General features: G+C 52.3%; 1 protein-coding gene and 1 long non-coding RNA gene across 6 annotated transcripts in view; one reads left to right on the top strand and one right to left on the bottom strand.

Moving 5' to 3' along the window:
• The window catches only part of Pou2f2 (POU class 2 homeobox 2), an 87408-nt gene that overhangs the window by 21792 nt on the left and 41992 nt on the right, over positions 1-23624 (top strand). The gene's annotated exons all lie outside the window — the stretch shown is intronic.
• LOC103691054 (uncharacterized) lies at positions 789-23606 on the bottom strand. 4 transcript variants are annotated; one of them, XR_005493774.2, is made up of 3 exons: positions 23355-23606; positions 23100-23221; positions 789-2094 (listed from the first exon to the last, which is right to left on the bottom strand). It is a non-coding gene; the product is annotated as an uncharacterized LOC103691054 (long non-coding RNA). The 4 variants fall into 4 exon arrangements; XR_590093.4 differs by having other exon boundaries at positions 23100-23606; XR_010059749.1 differs by lacking the exon at positions 789-2094 and adding an exon at positions 14736-15583 and having other exon boundaries at positions 23100-23606.

The raw sequence follows: 23624 nt of genomic DNA, 5'->3' as shown, positions 1-23624 counted from the left end.
AGGAGCTGGCTTTTATTTGAAGTAGTTCTCTGTTGCCTAAAGTCGCTCAGCAGAGGTGCAATTTGAACACAGAACTGCCTGAATTTAACAAATGCTCTCATCCTCTACCCTGAATCTCACCCCAGCATTAGAAACCACGGGAGTGAATTTCTTTCAGGAAAACAGAATCTGATTTATCAACAGTTGTGTTTAACTGGAGTGGAAGGGCTTGGCTAATGCTGGTCTATGCATAGGCTCACTGGGTAAAATTAGGGACAGGCATGTGCTAGAGAGGCATTCAGCCATTGGAGTCTCTTGCCAACTGGCTTTGAAGACTGTCGCCACAATGCCCAGTGGTTCAAGGATGAGATTCGCCTCCCACCCCCATCTGCAGGGTGGATGTGCCTAAGGAGACCACAAAGTGCCCACTCTCACTCTCTTTCCTCTAGCTCTACCAGGAAGGCAGCCGGCTCCCCAAATATGTCCCAAGGCCTTCTCAGTGCTCCCCATGAGCCCCAAAATGAGAGACACCCAGACCTGGGTCTACTGTGGCTTCCCTAACTGAGGCATGGCTCCCTCTAGCTCATCACTAGTTCTTTCTTGGGGCTCACTCCCTGCCCCCTCCCTCTCTCTGCCTTTTAAGGCGCTCTTGGGCAGCCCCTCCCCCATCCCTGAGCTGCTTCACCCCATCTGTCCTGCCTCATAGGAAGGAGGCCTCTCCATTTGTCTACATGCCTGCAGTCGTTCTTGGTGCCTAGAAAACATTTATTGGGCTAATAAATGAATGAGCAAACACATACACAACCAAATCCATATCCATCCATTTATTACTGCAGTACCCTGCCCCACCCTGGGAGTCCTCCCATGTGAGGCCTGGAGGAGGAGCTGAGGAGTAGGAGAACTTCTGAAGCGTCAGAGGCACCCCCAAATCAGGGCAAAGCTTCATCAGCTTGAACGTGCAGGGCCTCCTCCAGGACAACTTTGGGAATGTGTTCCTGAAGGGCTCAGAGAAGCCAGCATAGGTTTAGCTCTGGATGTGGTGACGGTGACAGGTGGATGAGCTGTGGGAGCCATGAACCTGCTCTGGCTTTGCGGTCTCTGAGGCCAACTGCAGTCCCCTGGGCCTGATGCCCTCCGAGTGCTACATCTGTAGGTGATGAGGACACACTTCTATACTCGGGTGTAGGAGCCCCGAAGATCTCAGGGGCTGGAGCTCAGCTGTGCGGGACAAGCCTTGCATCGCTGGGTCTAAGGAAGAACAACCCAGGGCCCTCACGAGGCAGAGTCTTCAGTGACTGGGCAGGGATGTCTTCCTCGATGGGGAAACCAGAGAGCGGTGGGTGGAGATAAGACTGAACCAGGAGGCAGGCCAACAGGTTTTCCAGACCCCCCAGGTCCACTCAGCCATCTCCTGAGCTGCATCTGCGGTATGGGGCTGGGTGGAGTCTCGACTTTAGTTCTAGCTAGGGTGTGTGCTTGTGGCTTAGGGAGGGGCCAGAGGCAGGGCTTCAGTGGTGGAACAGCTCTCTTGGTTTGGGGGGATGGGACAGCTCCTTAGCTAGCTGTGTACCAGCCACACTGTGTGAACGGGCTGCGGGCTGCGTTCCTTACTGGATATGAAGTCCAGGTTTGAGGACGGGATTCTAAGAGGTAGCAAGTGATGGCTTGATGCCTTTGTCTGTGGTCGGTGTCTCCAAGCAGGGCGGGTGGAGGGTGCTGTAGTTTGGGAGTCTCTCTTTCCCACAGGGTGGGGCTCACAGATGTGGGGGAGGGGAGAAATAGAAACCTCTTTTAGCAGGCTAGGATCCTGAGTCCCCGAATCCCAGACAGTCAGTCCCGCAGCAAGTGAAGGCAGGCTGCAAATTTAGAGTTCTGATCCACAACAGAGGCAGACCTCAGGATAACCCCGGGAGCTTTGGGAATCCCACCAAGTGCAGAGGTCTGTCCAGCTCACTGGGCCCCACTGGTCTCCTGCTCCTGGCTTTCCATAATGCTCTGCTTCTCTCAGTGCTCCCTCCACAGTCCTCTGCTTCTCTCAGTGCTCCCGGCAGGCACTCTTCATTCAGCTTTGTCCGCCTCTCCATCCCTTCCTGAGTGTTTTCTCTTCCCCTGAGCCTGGAGGTGTATAAATAGAGTTTTAGCTTCTGGCCTCAGAGATGACCACATGGAAATGTGGGGCCTGGCAGGGCTCAGGGTGGAAGAACAGGAAGAAGAAAAGAGGTACGGGGCTTGAGGGGAGAGAAACAAGGAACTGGAGGTAGTCTTCTTTACCCCCAGCCAAGGGGAAACACTCTTCTTGAGGTACCTGGACAACAGGAGCTCCAGAGGGGTCACCATCTGACTTCGGAAGGATGTTGGGGAGCATTTGAGAAAAGCAAAGAGAAGGGAAGCAGTGGAAACGGGGTGTAGGGAACAGGAAAGTAGAGACAAGTAGGAAGGGCAGGAGCAGTATCCCCAAGCTGGAGCCCATGAAGACACCCTGCAGGTGGTAGGACAAGGCCACTGGCTTGGTATCAAGGAGGGAAGATGGGAGCCCAGGGCACAGCTGTGAGGCAGGAAGGAAGCGCCTTGTGGGGGCTCCCCGTGTCCTGTGACAGTAACTGGCTGGTGTGCTGCACTGTCTCTCAGTGAGAGCCCAGCTCTCGTCTAATGGTTGAGAGCATCTGTCTACCCTGTTCCCTCCTCAGTCTGGCTCTGGGGGACCAAGGGCTATGGGGAGGGCTTGGTGGCACCTGACTTCTGGCCTAGGGGGTGGAGAGAAAGCTGAGAGAGAGAGAGAGAGAGAGAGAGAGAGAGAGAGAGAGAGAGAGAGAGAGAGAGAGAGTGTCTGTGTGTCTGTGTCTGTGTCTGTGTCTGTGTCTGTGTCTGAGTCTGTGTCTGTGTGTGTGTTCGGGAGAAGGCTTTGAACTCGCTCTCTGTCTCTGCTGACTTGGGCTCCTCACTACTTCACTAGTGTCCATCGCCTCTGTCCGTGTGTCTGTCTTTCATCTGTCTCTGCCTGATCTCATTCTTACTCTTTGTGTTTCTCCCTTTCTGTGTTTTCTGGCTGTCCTGGACTGGGGCTCCCCATGTGTCCTCTCCCTGTGTGCCTCATCCCAGAGCTTTAACTCTGTCCTCTTTCTCCCATCCTTGTGTCCCCTGTCTCTTTTACTGTGTCTCTCTGCCTGGTCTCTGTACTTGGCCTTCCATGGCTTTTCCCTGCTGCCTCTGTCTCCTGGATCTGTGTCCATTCTCGTCTCGTCTCTCAGCTTCTGCCCCTGTAGAGCTCTGGATGTCCTTCCTTCTCACTCTGTCTTTTTCTTCAGTCCTGTCTCTCTGGGTCTCTGGCTGACCATCCCTGCCTCTGTGTGTGTGTCTCCCTCCCCCTCCCTTCCCCCCACTATTTTTTTTCTGTTTCTAACACCCACACTCACATCCTACCTCAGGAGTAATTGCTTTTGTCTGGGTTGGACTGGACTTGTGGTGGGGGGAGGGCGGGGGGAGCGGGTGGCGCTGGGGGGGGTTGGGAGGGACGGAGGTCGCTTGGTGGAGTTGAGGTAGTGTCCACCAAAGCTGAGGGTGCTGAGGGACAGAGGCGCACCCCACCCAAGGTGGGAGAAGGAAGGGTGGGAGCCTGAGCCCATCCTGGCACGGAAAGAAGGGGAACTACTCCTTAAATTCTATGTGGAGATGATACAGCCATAAAACCTCACTAGCCAGGGTCTCGGTGGCAGCTTCTGTTGCTCCAACCCCTCCCCCACTCACACTCAAGGATGTGACCTCTGTCCCCCTCACGTATACTGAGTCACCATGGACACACACAGGGACACACCCAGAGCCTCCATCCCACTGATGGGAATGTACTTGGCCATCCACACACAGGGTCATCTGGAGCAGGTAGACACACAGCGAGCCCTCCGGAGAGCCTTCGATACACATAGAGAGGCCATGTCCCGAAGCCCGGGGACACAGACACAGGGACACATACAGACCCACACCGAAACACCCACACTCAGACACACTCACTACAATCCAGTTCACTAGAGCACACAGGGACGCTTAGCCACCACCCTTCCTAGGGACGGAGAGTATCCTCGTGGGATTCATCCACATCTCCCCAAGGGCCACACGGTTGTTTGAGGACACCCAGCTCTCATGGCACCATGGATATATATACACAACCCCTAGTGTCCCCAGGACAAACCCCACAGACTCACAGTCACACAGACATGGCTCAAGGGTCAGGACAGTCAGAAGACAAATGTGGAGTCCCCTAACACAGCTTAAGGACCTGTGTCCACCTTCCACGTATGGCATCCATTCAGACTCCACAGCCTTTTGGCTGGAACATCCTGTCTACCACACTATGAAAGCCCACCCACACCCCAACACATTCAGCCCAGGCTCTGGGGTAAGGCCAAGGTCCTGTGGTAGGCGACAGGCTTGCCCAGGGTGCCCCCTCTTTCTCATGTCATTTTACCCTCCATATCCGGTATCCAGGCCTTTTTTTTCCCTTCTCAGGACAGCATTTCCCCATCCCCCTGCCCACCCCCAAGGCTCATCTCTCACCCTCACCTACCCTCAAAGGGCCCCATCCCTCTGAGCTGCTCCCAACTGAGGGGGTGCCCCCTTTCTTCTTGAAGGACTGTTTCTCAGTGTATCCCAGCCACCTAGCCTGCAAATGTGACCCCCCACACCCATCTGCTTCCCTGTCCACCCCCATACTCACCCCCTCTCCTGGCTCTCCAAGCTCTCAGCCCCCCTAAACGCTCCTGCAGTAGGGGAGTATGGGGTGAAGGCTGGCCCCTCGGAGGTAGAGGTAAGGGGTACATGGGGTGGGGGCCTGCCTGGGTGCGGCTCCGGGAAAGAAAGGAAGAGAAGCAAGGGGGAGAGAGAGGCAGGCAGGCAGCCGGCTTTATATCCCCGCTGTATTGATCCACCATGTCACTGCCTGGTCGGTCGATAGCCAGCGAGAAAGAGAGGGAGAGAAGGGAGGGGAGCTTTGGGGGAGGGCAGCCAGGACCCCTTAGTCCTGGGTACATCTAGGGTCTCCTGGGCAAGCTGTGAACATATTTGACCCCCTCCCCAGAAAAGATGTATGCCCTGCCCCCCCACTCCCTTTTGGCTGCAGCCCTCTTTCTCTTCAAGAGCCCCCTCAGTCTTGGTAGAAAAGCGTAAACACCCAGGGTTTGAACATTTCTTTTTTGTTTCCCCAGTGGCCTTTTATTCCCATAGTCAGGATGGCGGCCAGCCATGACTCCTCCTTGCCAGCTGCAGTCAGGCTGGACAGGTGTGTTAGGACAGACCAGGCTGTGGGGTCCACCTTTGCTGTGTGACAATGGGAGGGAGAGAACCCTCTCTGGTGCTGGGGAGGGGGGGTGTCCTTTCCAGTTGCCTCTCACCACAAGCCCAGGCCAGAGACAGCACGATACCTCTCTGACTGTCCCGGAACACAGAGGACAACCCCTCTAGCCCCTCAGCCTCCCCTTCCCTCTTCCACCAGCCTTATGTTTTCCGCCCCCTCCAAGGGCCAACCCTGACCTGGAAGAGAAAGGCCTAAGAGAGATGGTCTCTCTCCCTTGCTAGGCTGAGAGGCTGAAGAGCAGACGTGGAGCTGAGAACCCTAGGGTGACACCTGCACCCTACATTCTCCCTGTGACTCAGTTTCCCCCTCAGCCCCAACCAAATCCTCCCTCAGCTCTGAGATCTAAAGGGATTGTTGCAGATGGGGGCGGGGCCACTGGGGCGGGAAAGTCAGGAGGGTGCTTGCTGTCCCTCCCCAAGCCAAGATTGTGGGTCCCAGGTGCTTCCCTGCCAGCCCCCAACTCCCTGGGGCTCCGGTTCTTTGTCTTCGAAGACCCGTCCTCCCCTCCCAGCTCAGAGAGGCTGAGGAATCACCTTAGCCTTGACCCGAGTGGGCGGGCAGAGGAGGGGCAGGCAGCCCTCACCCTGCCTCCTGCCCATGGCCATCCACAACCCCTCTCTGGCTTCCCTCTGACTACCAGGCAGCCCCCCAACCCCCAGCGATGGTCTGCTGTTCCCTTTGTTAGGCAGGGGGAGGGGAAAGGGATGAGCTGAGGGGACGTGGCCTGACCCTCGACCTCTCCCCCTCCTCCCTCCCATCTGAGTCCTCAGGGGCTCAGAGCCCCCGTGACGGACAGTTCTGACCATCAGCCAAATGGCTCCATGAGGAAGCAAGGGGCCAGGTAGGGGGGAGGGGAAGAGGGTCTGTCCAGGGCCGAGAGCCCACCATAATGTGGGTGTGGGGGTACCCTGAGTCAGAAGGAAGCCCTTAAGAGGGATGGGTAAGGAGGATGGTACACGTGGGGCCAGACCCTGGGGGAGCTTGATTGAACCAGGACTAGGGCTATGAAGTTAAAGCGAGGGTTCATCCCATAGACAGCGGCCCTAGAAGCCAATGGGTAGGGCCTGGCCTGGGCAGATGCCCCCACCCCACCCCCACCCAGCCTGCAGCATCGGGAGCACAGTGAGTTTAAAAAAAATTAAAAGAAAAAAAAAAAACAGGAGCAGGAGAAGCTGGGGGAAAATATATAAGAAAAAATATAATAAGAACTAAGCGGTGGCTGCAGGAGAGAGAAAGGGCAGGAGGCGGGGAGGGGGGTGCAGGGGGGAGGGCGGCTGGGGCCCTGGTCGCTGCGGAGGCCCGGCCGCCGGCCTCTGTGCTGAGCCCTCCGCGTCCCCCCTGCCGGCCCCCTCCAGCCCCGATCGATCCAGTTTCTTGGCAATAAAGCATTTTTATTGTCAGCTGCCCTGAATGGCAAATGTGAGTCCTGCTTCCCCCCCAACCCTGCTTCCTCACCACCCCTCCCCCAACCTGCCTTCACCCCCTCTGCTACTATCCCCTCACCAAAGAATCAGCATCATCCATCACCAAGACCCCCTCCTCTTCCTCATCCATGTCAGCAGGTCCCTAGCACATACTCAACCATACACCAAGCCTTCCATCCTCACCTAGGCTTCTGCTCCCCTCCCTAACCCCAAACCCATCGGGGAGCAGAAACTGGCTAGTGGTCTTAGGAGGCAATGGCAGGGCAGGAGGGTGTTGGCAACCACAGATGCAGGCAGGCCACAGTGAGGGAGCCGCTGACCAAAGTCAGGAGGACACCAGAGAACAGGAACGATAACAGGTGGGTGGCAGCGGCCTGGGCATCTGAGGGGGCAGGTGCCCCATTCCTCGGCCCTCTGCATACCTCCGAGGTCCTGCCTCTGCCCCTCTCCACTGAATGGGGCCTCTTCTTCCGGGAAGCAGGTGGGTGAAGAGAGAACGAAGAGACAGGAAGTTGATACAGCTTCCCACGTATGCCCTGGGTCTATCCAGGACCGGGCACAACTCTACAACCCTTCAAAGGACTGCTGGTGTGAAGGGGCCAGGAGGAGAGTGTTGGGCAAGCAGTTTACAAAAGATCCGAGCCCCGTGTCAAGTGGGTGGCACGCTCCCTCCCCACCCTCCTCCTTTCCTCGCTTTGTCTCTCCTCTCTCTGCCCCTCTATCCTTCCGTCTGACTCCGACTCTCTCCTTTATTGCAGCCTTTTCCCCTCTGGGATTTAAAGACCTCACGCACCCCTCTGTTCTAGCGTCCGACTCCCCCCCCCGCCCCAATTCTTTTCTCTGTGTGTTCTGCTTTGCTCTGCTTTGCCTTCCCCTCTGTCTTCCTATTCCCGTCTCACTCCACCTTTCTCCTCAGCCCCCTCCCACAACCATAAGGATGAACAGAGACCTGAAGCCTCCAACTTCAGTCGGAAGATAGGATGGTCATAGTCCCCCCCCCCCAAAAAAAACCCTTTCCTCTCTTATTCTCTGAGAACTCCAAGGCAGAGGAAGAGCCACATCCCAAGGGAGATGTCCCTGTGTCTGCCACAGACATGAAGTGGGGCTTTTCTCAACTCCATCCTTTCATTTGAGCCTTGGTCCCCTCCTCTCTGCCCCCAAAGATGGTGTGGATGGTGATGTGCATGAGTAATCCCATACGTGGGAGGTGGATGCAGGAGAATCACAAGTTCTAAGTTATCCTTGACTACAATTACACTTCAAAGCCAGCCTGAGCTACATGAGAACCTATCCAAAATAAATAAATACACGAACATGTGCACAGTCAAACAGCATGAATACACATAAATAAACAAAATCAAAACAAATGAAAGACCCCGCATCCACCCCCATACTCAGGTCCCTGGGGCGGGGCTGTGACATCAGGAGGAAGGGTCCAGGGGCCATGTGTGGAGAAAGCAGGGGGAGGAGGGCACTCTGGAAGTGTGAGAGGATCTAGAATTGACAGCTGGGGCACATGGGAAGAGGACTCTGGGCATCTTTCCCAAGCTGCTCTTTGCCCAAATCTCACCCCTCCCAATATCCTCACTAGAGCAATACACTGCTTTCCTGACCTCAGAGGAGGGAGGAGTCCTGTGGTGGAGAGGTCTCTCTGACTCCATGGATAGGACCACTGTATTAAAGAAAGACTACGGGTGAGCTAAGCCTGGTGGTTATCTCAGCACTGGGAGGCAAGGTCAGGAGTTCAAGGTCATTCTTGGCTACATACTGCATTCTCAGCCAGCCTGGGCTACAGGAGACTTTCTTTCAAACAACAGTGGCAACAAGGTAACAACAACAAAAGTCGTGTGTGCTTTGAACCTCAGACATCTTAAAAAGAAGAGTCTCTAAGTTGCTTGGCTGGCTGCAAACCTTGTGATCTTCCTGCTTCAGCCTCCGAGTAGCAGGGATTGCGTGGCTGAGATTTCGAGCGCCTCACCCAGCCCCAGCGGATGTCAGTTCTTTGGTGTTGTTGTTGTTGTTGTTGTTGTTGTTGTTGTTGTTGTTGTTGTTGCTCTGTATTTTCCAGGCCTTGAACTCAGTATGTAGTGAGGCTGAACGCCCCAGCCTCTCCAGTGCGTGCACCCTCAAGCCCACATCGGATCTGAGCAAACTCTTCCTTCCATCGAGTATTTCTTATCAGTAAAGGGCCTGCCTAGGAGAGGAGGCTCAGGGCTCAGGGCTGGCCCTGGGGAAGGCTGGCCTGTGAACAAGGCTGACATACACATGCACGTGAATGAGTGCACACACACACACACACACACACACACACACACACACACACACAGCTCCTGCCGAGGCTCCTCTCTCCACTAGTGGTGTCCATTATTTGTGCAGTTCCACCATGTAGGCGAGTGGCAGTCTTTGCTGCGGCTCAATGATGGCACCTGCCTTGCGTGCTCTTCTGCGTCCCGCTGCCCTCTGTGGAGGCGCAGTCATTATCCTGTTTTCCAGGTGGTGACACCCAGGGTCAGAGTAGGCAAGTGGCTTGATCAGCATCCAGTGAGTGTCAGCCCACAGCTGCCAATCAGACCCACTGATGCTGGGAGACCATGTGCCAAGAGCCCACGGGGTAACGGACTGTGCATGACATTCAGACACACGGGCTCTGCTCTGGCATGGTGGCAGGTGCATTATCCTCACTGCCTCGGTTTCCTCCTCTTGGTCAGAACCACTACCACATGGGATTTTTTTCCTCCATCTCCACCTACCTACATTAGGGTCAGGTTGGAACTCCCATTGGCTATTTTGAGTGGGACCGGCATAGAGGTCATTGTCCCTTTGTGTGCTTCTTTAGTAAATACAGTGTATGCTGCAGGCAGGCACTAGGAGGGCTGCATGAGGAGAAGGCACCGGTCAGAGTGTTTAAGTAGGGGAGGAGGTGAGAAGGGCAGGATACAAGCCTGCAGTCCTAGCACTGAAGTGGAGAGAAAAGAATTAGAAGTTCAAGACTGTCACTGGCTACATGGGGAATTCCTGGCCAGCCTGAGCTATAGAAATCTTGCCTCAAAAAAACAAAACAAAACAAAACAAAATAAAAACGAAAACAAAAACAAGCCAGGTACTACAGCACAGAACTGTAATGCCAGTGCTTAGGAGACCAAAGCAGGGAGATCTCAAGTTCAAGGCCATCTGGGCTGTATGCACAGTGAGGGTCTTTCTATAAATAAATCAACAGGGGAGGGAAGGAAAGAACAGGGGCTGTCCATAAACAAACAAACAAAAAAAATCTGAGGATAGGGGCTGGGAGATAGCTTCATGGGTAAAAGTGCTCACTGAACAACCCTGACGACCCTAGTTCAATCCCCAGGGCTTCATATGAAAAAAGACAGGTGCTGGACTATCAAGGTGGCAGGACAAAGGTGCAGCCACTAAGTGATGGCATATGTTTGATCCCTGGGACTATCATGGTGGACGGAGAGAAATTATCTCTGTAGATGTCCTCTGACCAGGGCACTCACACTGCTGTGGCACGTATGGAGGTCCTCTCTCTCTCTCTCTCTCTCTCTCTCTCTCTCTCTCTCTCTCCTTGCATATGCACACTAAACAAAGAGGATGGGTGTTGTGGCACACATCTGTAACCCACATACTCAAGCTCACAGGCCAGCTAGTCTGGAGTAAGAAGTGTACAGAAACGAGACACCTTGAGAACAAGATGAAAGGAAAAAACAGAAAGAAATTTGTCCTCTGCCCATCGTGTGCCATGGCATGTGTGCACCCCTACACACACACACACACAAATATATATATATATTATGAATTACATATAGTATATAAAGTATATCTTAATCTATATGCTGAGTATAGTGATGACTCATGTAAGCTCAACACTCAAGAGGCTGAGGCAGCCCAGTGAGACCCTATCTCAACAAATAAGACAGTGATAGAACATTGGTTTGGGTTGCAGAGAGAGATGGTCAGTTCACACTGTGACTGTAATCAGGGATTTAGGGAAACTGGGGGCAAGCAGCAGAGTGGCAGGCCTTTGTGGCAAGCCTTTAGAGAGAGTAATTTTTTTCTTTTCAATTTCTTTATGGGCATGTAGAGGGTCGTTATTTTGAAACAGGGTGCCCTGTATCCCAGGCTACCCTTAAACACACTGTGTAGCCAAGGAGACCCTTGTCCTTTCCACCTCCTGAGTTACATAGAAAGGTGCTGGGCAGCCTTCCTGTTAGTACCTTGGACAGCAGCCGCGGCCGCGGCTGCGGACGCCGAGCGTACCAAGCGCTGGGGCGGACCCTACCCAACTCAGTAACGTTCTTTCCCGACAGTGATGTTGAGAGGGCATGGGAGAACGGTAGTGCTCCCATACTCCCCTACAGTAAGGCTGACCTCTCACCACAGCGGTTCCTGGGCGACATAGCAATCCATCACTTGAGGAAAGGTGTCTTCACGGCTCCAAAAGCGCCCCCCTCCGTACACACGCCGCGTGTGTTCTCTCTCCTGCTGGAATAGCCTCGATCCCCACCTTTGGAATGATCATTTCTTTGCTATTGTAGTAAAATGTATCACTTACTATATTGACTTTTTTTTGAGTTGGGCTAATCTTCAACTCAAGTGATACCCCACCATGGTTTCTCCAATCGACAGGATGCTTTGTGTGCACACCACAGCAAAAGCTTCCATTTTAGCTCTGTTTTTTAAGCTCTGTTTTAGACTTTAATTTACAGGACTTTTTTTTCTTTCTTATTTTTTCTTTCTTTCCTTCTTCCTTCCTTCCTTCCTTCCTTCCTTTTCTTTGGTTTTAGTTTGATTTGTTTCTTTAATAAACAGGGTCTCACTACATACTCCTGGCTGGTCTGGAACTCACTTTGGATGTAGACCAGGCTGCCCTTGAGATCACAGAGATCCATCTGCCTCTGCCTCTCCAGCATTGGAATTAAAGGGGTGCTTTAAAGCAACCCTTTAAAGGGAACACTGCCTTGCCTGGTGTTCCCTTTCTCCCCCTCTTCCTCTTCCTCCTCGTTAAAAGACAGGATCTCATATAGCCCAGGCTAGCCTTGGACTCAGTATATAGCTGAAGATAATGACCTTGAACTACAGACCCTCTTGCTTCTGGAGTGAGGGAGTGGTAATCTGCTCTGAGATAAGCTATCTTTTCATGGCTGCATCAGATTCCTAAGCTCAAATATACTATATTTTCTTAGCCACTGTGTTGTTGGTAACATCAAGATTGTTCCTGATTTTTCTTAATCTCAGATTATTTTGGATTTTAGTTCTTCTTTGACACAGCGCCTCACAATGTAGCACAGGCTGGCTGCTGTGGTACGCTCCTCCACCTCTGCCTTCTAGGGTTACACATGTGTGCCACCACACTGTGCTCTCAATTTCAAACCTTAGAACCAAAGTTCAGATCCAAGAATTTGCATGATAAGCTGGTATGTTCTCACACATGCCTCGAACCCCAGCATTGTGGGAAGCAGAGACAAGATCATCACTGGGTCTTGCTAACAAGTTGTAGGTTCAGAGATAGACACTGGTTCAAAAGAATAGGGGGGAGATGATAGTGGAGAACACCCGACATCCTTCTCTGGCCTTCAACACACACATGTGCACAGGCCCACACAGCCACAAAATATGTACACATACCACACACACACACTCAGACACACAATACACTCACACATACTCACACACTCTCACATATACTCATATACACTTACACTCACATATGCTTACACACCCACACATTTGCATGTACTCTCATATCCACATTTACACACTCACAGTACACACATATACACTTATACTCACATATGCTTACACACTCACACACTCACATGTATACACATTCTTATACATACAATTTCACACTCATACTACCACAACACACTCTTACATACACTCACACACACTCACATATTCACATATACTCACACTCATGCTTACACAATACTCTCACACACTCTCACATATATTCATACACACTTAGAAACACTCTCAGTGCTTACACACACTCACATACACCCCCACACACTCTCACATACACACATGCTTACACACACATATACACACTCACATATACAATTTCACACACTTTCACACATTCATTCTCTTATAACACACACTCCTCACACACACATACTCACACTCTCACACACACTCACACACACACACACACACACACACACACACACCCCATTCCTTTATGTTATAAGCCCCCTTTTACTTAGGCATAGTGGGAATGTTTCTACTGAAGTTCAGTGACGTTCCCATCAGCCCATGTTACTGCCCCCATTTCCCAGAAGAGCTGGAGGCTCAGAGAAGGGAATCTTGGGTATGTAGCAAACGCATAGAGGAACCCATTTCCACACCTCATCTATGACCCTCTGAATCAGTCATCATGCACCTGTGCATAGATCTCTGTGGGGCAGGTGTCCTCCTGCAACAAAGTACTGGAAGCCTTGTTATGTGAGCCCAGTGCAGGGCCCAGACTGGAGGTTAATGAGCCAAGCCCAGCCATGTCCTCAACGTGCTCAGTCTCCAGGCACAACCTCCCTGGGAAGTGGCTTTGGCTGGTGCAGACTCCACTGAACCTGAGTGTTCCCTGGGGCTGCGTGAACACTGAGTTCTTTGCTATCTACATTTCCTGTGCACTGGTGGGCTCACAGCTCAAAATCCTTCTGCCTTGGTGTTTGCTCCATACGAGTGCCCACCAGGCAAGCCCAAGTCTGAGTGATTAGTTGGGTGAGGTGCTGCATGACTTTAATCCCAGCACTTGGGAGGCAGAGGCAGGCAGATCTCCATAAGTTTGAGGAAAGCCTGGTCATCACAGAGAGTTCTAGGACAGCCAGAGCTATATAGAGACCCTGTCTCCCTGTCTCAAAAAACAGACAGACAGGGGCTGGAGAGACGGCTCAGTGGTTAAGAGCACTGACTGCTCTTCCGGAGGTCCTGAGTTCAATTCCCAGCAACCACATGGTGGCTCACAACCGTCTGTAATGAGAGCTGATGCCCTCTTCTGGTGTGTGTGAAGACAGTGAGTGTACTCATACATAAAATAAATAAATAAATTTTAAAAAAACCAGACAGACAAAACACTGGCCAGGGGAGGCTTCTATAAAGATGGGATGGGAGTTGTAAAGTCTGTGTAGCTGACCAAGCAGGCTGGAGGGATTTAGGACACATATATTCTCACTGTGTGTCTGTGTATCTGTCTCTGTCTCTCTGTCTATCTCTGTCTTTGTCCATCTCTGTCTCTCTCTCTTTCTGTCTCTCTCTGTGTCTCTGTCTCTGTCTGTCTCTGTCTCTCTGTCTCTCTGTCTCTCTCTGTGTCTCTCTGTGTCTCTCTGTGTCTCTGTCTGTCTCCCTATCCTCACTGTGTGTGTGTGTGTGTGTATCACAGAGCACTTGAAGAAGTTACAGAACTTATTTTATTTCTGGAGACCTCCAGGTTGGCTTGCCTTTCACATTACAGTCCTTGGCTTTATGTGGCTTTGGAGGGTGGCGTGGATTCAAACTCAGGCCCTCACACTTGTATGGCCAGTGCTTCACCCACTGGAGTCTCACAAGCCTCCAATTTCTTTTAAAAACGATTTATTAATTTCAATTTTTGTGTGTACAAGTGTTTTTCTGTATGTATGTATGTATGTATGTATGTATGTATGTATGTATGTATACCATGTGTGTTCCTGGTGCCTGGGGAGGCCAGAAGACGACCTCAGATGCCCTGGAACTCGAGTTACAGGCAGATGTTTGTGAGCTTCCCTGTGTGTGTGTGTGTGTGTGTGTGTGTGTGTGTGTGTTTGTGTGTGTGCATGCGAGACTCGAACCTGGATCCTCAGCAAGAGCAGCAATGCCCTTAAATGCTGAGCCATCTCTCCAGCCGTGCCCCATCCCCATTCTTAAACAGAGGGTGAAAGGGAAGTCTGACAACAAATGACTGGTGAGGTTGACAGGTGCTATAACACTCGTTTGGGGAGCCAGCCTTGGACTTGGAACCAGACATGGGAGCTTGGAGAGATTTATTCCTTCAACCTTGGGATTCAGGTGTCCACTATGTGTCTGCCATAGTTAATTTCCCAGGAACCCCACAGTAAGCCGCCATACAAATCATGAAACCTGCTTTCAGAGAGCTTGCGTTTTACATAGAGGCAGTAGCATGACTAGGCAGTGGCTAATTCCATGATGCTGTGAAGAAAACACAAAAGCGATTCACAGGGTGTGTGGCAACAGGAGGCTGTGGCCTTGGAGATGAGTCCTGGGGATGAGGACCCTGGGAAGAAGCAGGCAGTAGCCAGGGGCTGCACCAGGCTCTACTGTGGGATTGATCTTGGCTTCTTTCCGTGTGACTGGGGAGTGTGGTGCCTATGAGGGAAAAGAAGACAGATCCCACAGGGCCCTTGAGACCATGACAAAGCGGCTGGGGTTGTCTGTGGGAACGCTGGGGAGTTCATAGAAGATTCTGGAGGGAATGGCACGTGTGAGCATCCTGGTCCAGGGAAATACATTTCAGCATTTGGACAGCTCCCCGCCCAGGGTGAGCCCTCCCGGCCTTTGGGCCTTTGCGTTAGTGTTTGACGGTGTGAACCTAGTGTTTGTTGGAGCAGAGCAGGGAGCCACTGTAGGCTGTTAGGAGTCTGGTGTAGCAGGAGGTGCTGGGGTCCTTGGGATGAGCATGATGCCTTTTCCAGGGAAGGCCCAGGGCCAGGTGCCTGCTCCCTGGAAGACTGGTGAGTCTGGGTGCCAAGGGCTCACTCTGTCCAGGAAACAATAGTCCGAGTCCAGCAGGCCAGCAAAAGGCATCTTTGTGGGCAGTAAGACGCTGAGATTTTGTTCCGTGATTGTTCTTAGTTTTCTGGTGATTAAAATGGGAATAATACAAAACAAAACCCATGGAAAAATTAACAAAAGGGGTCCTGGTCTTGTTTCTGTCAGTAAAATGCTTGGTTTTTAGACAAAGGCGATGAGTTAGGACTTATGAATGCTGGATACATTGTCACAATCTTATAATGCCAGTGTCTGAGAGGCAGAGACAGGAGCATTCCTGAGACTTACTGGCCAGCCAGTCCAGCCTACTTGGTGAACTTCAAACTAGGGAGAGATCCTGTCTCAAATGAGATGTTCTGAGGATGATGCCTGAGGTCATCCTCTGGCTTCCACACATATGTGTGACATATGTATACACTCCCATGCCTGCATGGACACACATACACACACCACATTTTTAATAGGAAGAAAATGGGAGAGATCCTCTCTTTATTTAAAAAAAAATGAATGGAGAGTAATGGAGGAAGACACCTGATGTTGACCTCAGCATACACTCTCACATACATACCCACACACATGCACAAATGAAACACCTGTGGCTACCACCTGTAATTCTAGTACACAGGTGTCTAAACACCTGTGGCTCTCACCTGTAATCCTAGTGCTCAGGTGTCTAAACACCTGTGGCTACCACCTGTAATCCTAGTACACAGGTGTCTAAACACCTGTAGCTCTCACCTGTAATCCTAGTGCTCAGGTGTCTAAACACCTGTGGCTCTCACTTGTAATCCTAGTGCTCAGGTGTGTAAACACCTGTGGCTCTCACCTGTAATCCTAGGACTCTGTGGCAGGAGGATTGCCAGAAGTTCAAGGCTAGACTGGAACACAGAATGAACTTAGACGATTCTGTCCTATCCAGAGACAGGGAAACTGAACACAGGGGAACTTGTCCTCAATCATCACATGGTCGGTTCTGGAGCAGCCAACTCACTGAGACTTTTTTAAAATATTGTGGGTGTATAGGTGTTTCGCCTGCATGTATGTCTGTGCACCACATGTACACCTGGTGCCCATGGAGGCCAGAAGAAGGTGTCAGAGCCTCTGGAACTGGAGTTACAGGTGGCTGTGAGCTGCTATGTGGGTTTCTGGGGATTGAACCAGCCACATTATCATTTTTGGGCCACACTACAGCACTTTACTTTTTTCCTTGAAGTGGCCTAGAAACTGGAGCTTTGGAAATGGCAGTGGCATCTAGAGGAATGCCTGCCTGAGTCTGTGGACTATGGAGTCCGTTCCACTGCCTGGCATCATCCCCTGCTCCTGCTAACTTGCCCTTCCCCTCCACATCTCCTCCTTTCCCCTCTGTCCACTGGAGACAACCTGGCCCATGTCAGCCTCTTAGGCCCCTGGACCCTGCCTTGAACTTGTTCATGTTATCCTCATGGCCCTATCTTTCCCCGGCCTGGGCCACCGTCCCAGGCTTCTCACGAGCCATCTCACCTCCAGTTCACCCAAATCAGTTCCCGAGGGGTCTCTTCACTCAAAATATCTAGTGGAAGACTTCCATCGACTTCAGTGTGGGGGTACATGCCTGTAATCTTAGCACACAGGAGGATCAAAAGTTCAAGGCCAGCCTGGGCTACATGGTGAGATCCTGTCTCAAAAGTAGAGGAGGGAGGAGGAGAAGGAGAAGGAGAGAGGAGGTTGAAAGAGAGGAGGAGGAGAGGAGGAGGAGGGGGAACAAGGAGGAGGTTGGAGAGGAGGAGGAGGAAGGGGAGGAGGGAGAAGAGGAAGATGGTGGGGGAGTGCGGAAGCTTCTCCTGGGTCACTACGTCTCCTGCAGGGTTGTGATCTTTGTTGGTTCTAGTTTTTAATGAGCTTAGGTCTCTCCTTTGTTATCACCGATGATGGGAAGACATTCCCAGGTACCTGGGGTTTATTCTTCACTCTGTTCCCTCCCCAACTCACATCATCTGCCACTTTCCAAATCTTGCTTTGCCTACTGGCAAAATTGTGTCTAGGGATACCTGCCCCCTTCCTCTGCTGCTGCTATGACCTTGACCTTCCCAGTCATACCGGATAGCCCTCATAGTACCTTTTAGTGTAGCCCTCCACAGCACCCATAAGTGCTCATTAAAATGTTCACATAAGGGCTGGAGACGTGGCTCAGAGGTTAGGAACGCAGGAACACTGGCTGTTCTTACATAGGACCCAAGTTCAATTCCCAGCAACCACATCACAGTTCACCAATCCTCAGGCATGTACCTGGTACAAACACACACACGCACGTGCACACACACACACACACACACACACACACACACACACGTACACAGGCACGAAAAGACCCATCCACATAAAATGACTTTTTAAAAGTCTTAAAAATGTTGACAGAGGGGCTGGGAGAGAAGTCGTTTGTAAAGTGCCCGAAGCACAAGCTCAGGGATCTGAGTTCAATTCCCAGTACAGATGTCAAGCGCTTCAGTGCTGGAAGGTGGAGACAGGACATGCCTGGGGCTTGCTGGCCAGCCAGTCTACCCAAATGATACCAGCGAGAGACCTCATCTTAAAACACTGAGGCGAATGGCTTCTGAAGAATGCCAACACACCCGCACACACCACACACACACACACACACACACACACACACTCTGTTCACAGAATCACGCCACTTCCCACTTAAAACCCTTCCTACTCTACCTGGATTAAAATTTAAATTTTTTTCTTTCTCTTCCTTGTTTGCTGCTGGGCTTGGAGCCCAGAGCTGTGTGTATACTAAGCAAGTGCCCTGTGTCTGAGCCACATTTCCAGCTCCTAACTAGATTCTACCACTGAGCTACCTCTCCAGCTTTCAGAGTTAATATGGCTGCCAGGCCTGAGTGCTTCAGCCCCACTGCTTTGGGGCCACCACCACTTCTGTTCACACTGCCTGAAAAGTCCTTCCTCCCATGTGCTGTCTTCTGGAGTCCATCCAATTTGAAGTCTATCAAATTGTTGTGTAAATTTATCTCGTCAGGGCTACTTTCTTCCAGCACACCATGTGTGTGTGTGTGTGTGAGTGTGTATGTGTGTATATGTGTGTGAATGTGTGTATATATGTGTGTGAGTGTGTATGTGTGTGAGTGTGTGTATATATGTGTGTGAGTGTGTATGTGTGAGTGTGTATGTATGTGAGTGTGTATGTGTGTGAGTGTGTATGTGTGTGTGAGTGTGTGTATGTATGTGTGTGAGTGTGTGTATATGTGTGTGAATGTGTGTGTATGTGTGTGAGTGTGTGTATGTGTGTGTGAGTGTGTATGTATGTGAGTGTGTATGTGTGTGTGAGTGTGTGTATATATGTGTGTGAGTGTGTATGTGTGTGTGAGTGTGTGTATGTATGTGTGTGAGTGTGTATGTGTGTGTGAGTGTGTGTATGTATGTGTGTGTGAGTGTGTGTATGTATTTGTGTGAGTGTGTGTATATATGTGTGAGTGTGTATGTGTGTGTGAGAGTGTATGTGTGTGTGTATATGTGTGTGAGTGTGTGTGTGTGTGTGTGTGTGAGATATGGGTGTGTCCCAGTGTCCATGGGAGCCAGAGGAGCTGGATCCCTTCGAGCTGTTGTCCCGGGTGTTTGTGAGTCACATGATGTGGGTGTTGGGAGTTGAACTCTAGTCCTCAAGGAGAGCAGCAGACGCTCTTGGCCACTGAGCCACCTCATCTTTATAAAAAAAAGTTTTAGGGAAGGTCTCACTCTGGGTCTCACTCGCTCAGGCTGGCTTGGAATTTGAAGTCCTCCTGCCTCTGTCTCTAACCGAGTTGGCAGCAGAGGCAGCCATCACCAGGTTGGAAACACTTGGCAGAGAACCACACCCCCATCTCCATGGAAGCCGACGAGGTCAGATGGAGCCTAGTGCTTTGCTACTTATCAAGAGACAGACAATAAACCAGGAACCACAGTGGACTCCTTTAATCCCAGCACTCAGGAGGCAGAGGCAGGTGGACCTCTGTGAGTTCGAGGCCAGTGAGCTCACATAGCAAAACTCTGCTTCCCCAACCAGAGAAAAAGGAAAGGAAAGACACAGATGCTTACGACTGTAGGGGAGGGGACCCCAGTGTCAAGAGGGCAGAGGGCATTGCACCCTGTTTGCTGTCGGGTGACAGGAAGATTTCAGAGTTTAACAAAGAGGCCCATAGTAGAGTGAATGCTGCATCCTAATCCCTCAATCCCAGGAGCTCTAGGAAGCCCACGGAGAGAGCAAGCCCTGGGTTTGAATCCTCACTCCACCAGCCGCATGCTGTGTGACTTGGGGCAGCTGATGTTACCTCTCTGTGCACTAATTCCTCTGGAAAACGAGATAGCAAACTCATATCCTTAGACGGTCATAAAGACACAGGAATAGCACATTGCAGGAATGCGCTTACCACCTCCTCCCACTGCTGCCATCTCCACCACCGCCACCACCACCATCACTGCCCACTGCCGAATCTTAAGCCGGTAGATAGTCCTTAAAGCATTTGACTTTTTGTTTGCTTGTTTAGGGAGATAGGGTCTCATGTTGCCCAGGCTGGCCTTGAACTCACTGTGCAGACTCTGAGCCTCTGACCTCTCTGCCTTCACCACCTCAGTGCCGGCATCGCAGGTATGTGCTGCCATGCCTAGTTTTGTGAGGGGCTGGGGTTTGCCCATGCCGAGCGGGCATAGCATACCCAGCTCCAGAGCATGATTGACTTGGGGCCGTTGGAGAAGCAATACTGAGGGAGCCCCACATCGAAGAGGTAAAGAACCATGTAAACTAGAGATACGTTTAAGGGGCTGGGAGCTGGCCCAGTGGTTAAGAGCGGTGGCTGCTCTTGCAGAGGACTTGGGTTCAGTTCCCAGCACCCCCGTGGCAGCTCACAACTGACTGTAACTCCAGTTCAAGGGAATCCAGTGCCCTCTCCTGACCTCTGTGGGCTCCAGGCACACACTTGGTGCACAGACAGATAGGGAGATAAAACGTTCATACTCGTAAGAGAAAATAAATATTTCAGAAAATTAGAAGAGCTAGGTTTGAGCCCAGAAGCCAAGGAGTGGGCGAGAGATGGGCACATGATACAGACAGCCCAGAGCTGAGGGAGAGTACGGCTGGAAGTGTCTGTCTGGGGCACCGAGAGCAGCGACATATCCCTCTATCTGTGAGTTTGTTTCCACCCCTAACATTCTGTTTTCCTTTTTGTTTAGGCCCCTAAGTCAGTGTCCTTAATGCCCCAGAGGCTGCCCCTTGACCCGGGCCCTCCTGAAGTCTGCCACGTTTGTGTCCAGAATGGAGGCCGGACTGAAGACTGCTACTCTTGACTCTTAGGCCCAGGTTCATCTCTCTCAACTACCAAATTCTTGGCCTGAGACCCCATTTCTGTATCTCTCACCAGGCTGGGGATCTGAGGAGCCTCTCTGAACACCCACATGCCTCAACCCTACTGAAAGGGGTTGTGGGGACAGATCTTTTGGTTCCCTGGGCAGACCAAGGATAAGGCCATGGCTAGGTGACGAGATTGTTAATGACACAGGGAGCTGAGAGAGAGAGAGAGAGAGAGAGAGAGAGAGAGAGAGAGAGAGAGAGAGAGGGGAAGGAACCGGAGCCATGGAGAGGGTCCCCAGGGGTGGCCAGGAGGAAGAGGCCATGGCAGGGGGCCCTGAGGGGTGAAGAATCTCACTCTTCTGTCCCCGGTGGGCTGGCTGCTCCCCCCTACGGCTCCCTGGCGGGCCCCCGGGGGACCTCGCTCTAATAATGTATTTGATCGACTCGCCGGCCGCGTACAAGCGATTATTGTCTTGTCGGGAGTCAAACGTATCGATCCGGCGAGAAATATGAGCGGAGCAATGGGGCCCGCGTGTCAGTTACCGGCCCCGCTGGCCCTGGGGAGCCCCCTGCGTCTCCTTTAATTACCGCTCAGCCTTGAGCCCAGCCTGGCCTCCCCTGTGCTGCCTCCCTGCAGGCTCCCCGCACCTCATGTGGCCCCCCGCTGCTCCCCAATGTCTGTCCCCTACCAACCTTACTCACTGAGGATCCAGACCCTTTGCTCAGCAGGGAAGACACTCTCCATACCCTACCTATCCCATTCCAATCAGCCAGCTCCCCTCCCCCCGCCCCAGACATGTGTCCCAAACTCTACCCCTTTGTGGTTCACCCCTTCTGCAGAGTCCCCTGCACTGGCCAGAGACTCGGACTCAGCGTTCAAATGGAAGACCATAGGAGTAAAATTTATCCTTAGGGGACCATCGAGGCCTTCCCACTCTGGCCTCACTTGAAGACCCAGGAGGGCCTCGCTGGAAATGGGTGTCCCTTCTTTCCCTAGATCACCATCTGGGGCCCCGCCTGGTGCATGCGCTTCTGGCCCGCACCAAGTTGAACTGGTAAAGGGTGGACCATGGGGGAGGGGCCCCCTCTGGGTTTTATCCCTCCATAGCGTCCCAAGTAACACCACCACTCTACTTTCCAGCCCCTCAAAAAGATAAATCCTAAATGAAAATGGAGCTTACTGAGCAAATCGGGCTTCAAGACAAGAATCCACTACCCTCCTGCCCCCTGACTTCTGCTGGGAAGACCCTTGTGTATAGAAAATCTGCAGCCAGCCGCTGTGTGGTCGGCAAATGTCCTCCGAAATGGCCTTTCCGATAATGGGATGTTATAGAGTGTAGATGCCTCGGAACTGTCCCCTCTGTGTGCAGCTTAAGAGCTGAGTTCCTTCCGGCCAGGCCCATCTGCCAGGTCTTGGGGTGTCCACCTGCACGGAGTTGGGGGCAGACAGCACCGCTTGTAGTTCTTTGTGTCCTTCTTGGCTGTGCCCACGGGAATGTGGTTACATGTGGCCAGGCCTGGGCTGGCCATATGTGAAGATGTGCCCTCTGTGTGAGGTAATAGGAGCATGTAAGGAGGATGAACCTTGATCTGCGGGGAGGGGTGGTGTCGGGGCCATCTGCAGAGATATGAACTAGTGAATCTGTGTGCAATCGTGTGAAGTGTTGCGGGGTGGTCTGAGAAGAAATACTTCAGTGTACCCATGTACATGGAAGGATTAATCCGGCCGTCTATGTACGTGTACACGTGTGTGGTTTGGGGACCCCTCCATTTGGGGTGTAGAGTGTCCTGGATGGCCCTAGTGGATAGGAGAGCTGTTTGGGAGACACCAAGGCAGCCCAGCAACTCGGACCCCTGGAGCTGAGAAGGAAGAAGAGGGCAGTTGGCTCGCGCCCTCCTTTGTCTGCGCCACTGTGCGCTGGAGTCCTGAGCCTTTGTGTGACCCTCGCAGGTGTGCGCGCGGGGCGGGGGGAGGATGCGGGCCGGGAGGGAACGGAGGGCGGGGCTCCCTCCTCTGAAGCCGGCCCCGCCCTCCCGCCCATTGACTGGACGCTGCCGCCCTCTGGCGGGCTTCAGGAAAACCGCAGGGCTGAGAGCGGAGCGCCAGGCCGAAAGCGCTCCACAGGAACCTCGCGGACTCAAGCTCAGCTCCACTGCCCCGAGCGCACGCGTTTACCCTCTGACAGGCTTCTAGCTGTCTCTTGACTTAGACTTCGACCCCTCGCCCTAACTGTCACTGCCCATGGGCACTATTTCGTCCTAGTAGTGGCCCGGGATGCCTTACCTGTGGCACAGGTTGCAGGCCTTGGTCTGTCCACAGCATCCTGAGTATCCTGGCTTTTTACTTTGATGTTTCTTGCCCCTGGATCCTTGAGAAAGCCGCTGCTCCCTTCTCTGATCTTCAGTCTTGTCGTTCGTGAAACGAAGCACAAAATACTGTCCTGTAGCTTTGACACTTGTTACGTGGGAGGTGCAGGTGAGAGAGCCCTCCTCAGACAAACCCCAAATTGTGCTTGCCATTGTTTTTGTGTAGCCTCACCTTCTCTTGCAGCCTCAAACGCCCTGTTCCAGATGTGTTCGCCCCCGTACTGCGGGGGAAGGAGGCAGGAGGACTGCCTAGACACCTCCTGGTGTGACCCCTGCAAGAGTCAGTTCTTCCAGCATCCTGGCTTTCCACCTGACTAACCCCCTCCTCTCAAATACAATCATGATCTGGGGTCGACTGGGCTGCTGGGGTCGGGTCTGTGGGCCAGGGTATTTTCCCTTCTGAAGGGGGCGGACCGGCCCTGTGGTTTCCTCCCGGGGTGAA

This window comes from Rattus norvegicus, chromosome 1 (genome assembly GCF_036323735.1).
Source record: "Rattus norvegicus strain BN/NHsdMcwi chromosome 1, GRCr8, whole genome shotgun sequence".
Classification (NCBI taxonomy): domain Eukaryota; kingdom Metazoa; phylum Chordata; class Mammalia; order Rodentia; family Muridae; genus Rattus; species Rattus norvegicus.
Note: the sequence above shows the minus strand (reverse complement) of the source record. Positions and strands in the feature narration are given on the sequence as shown.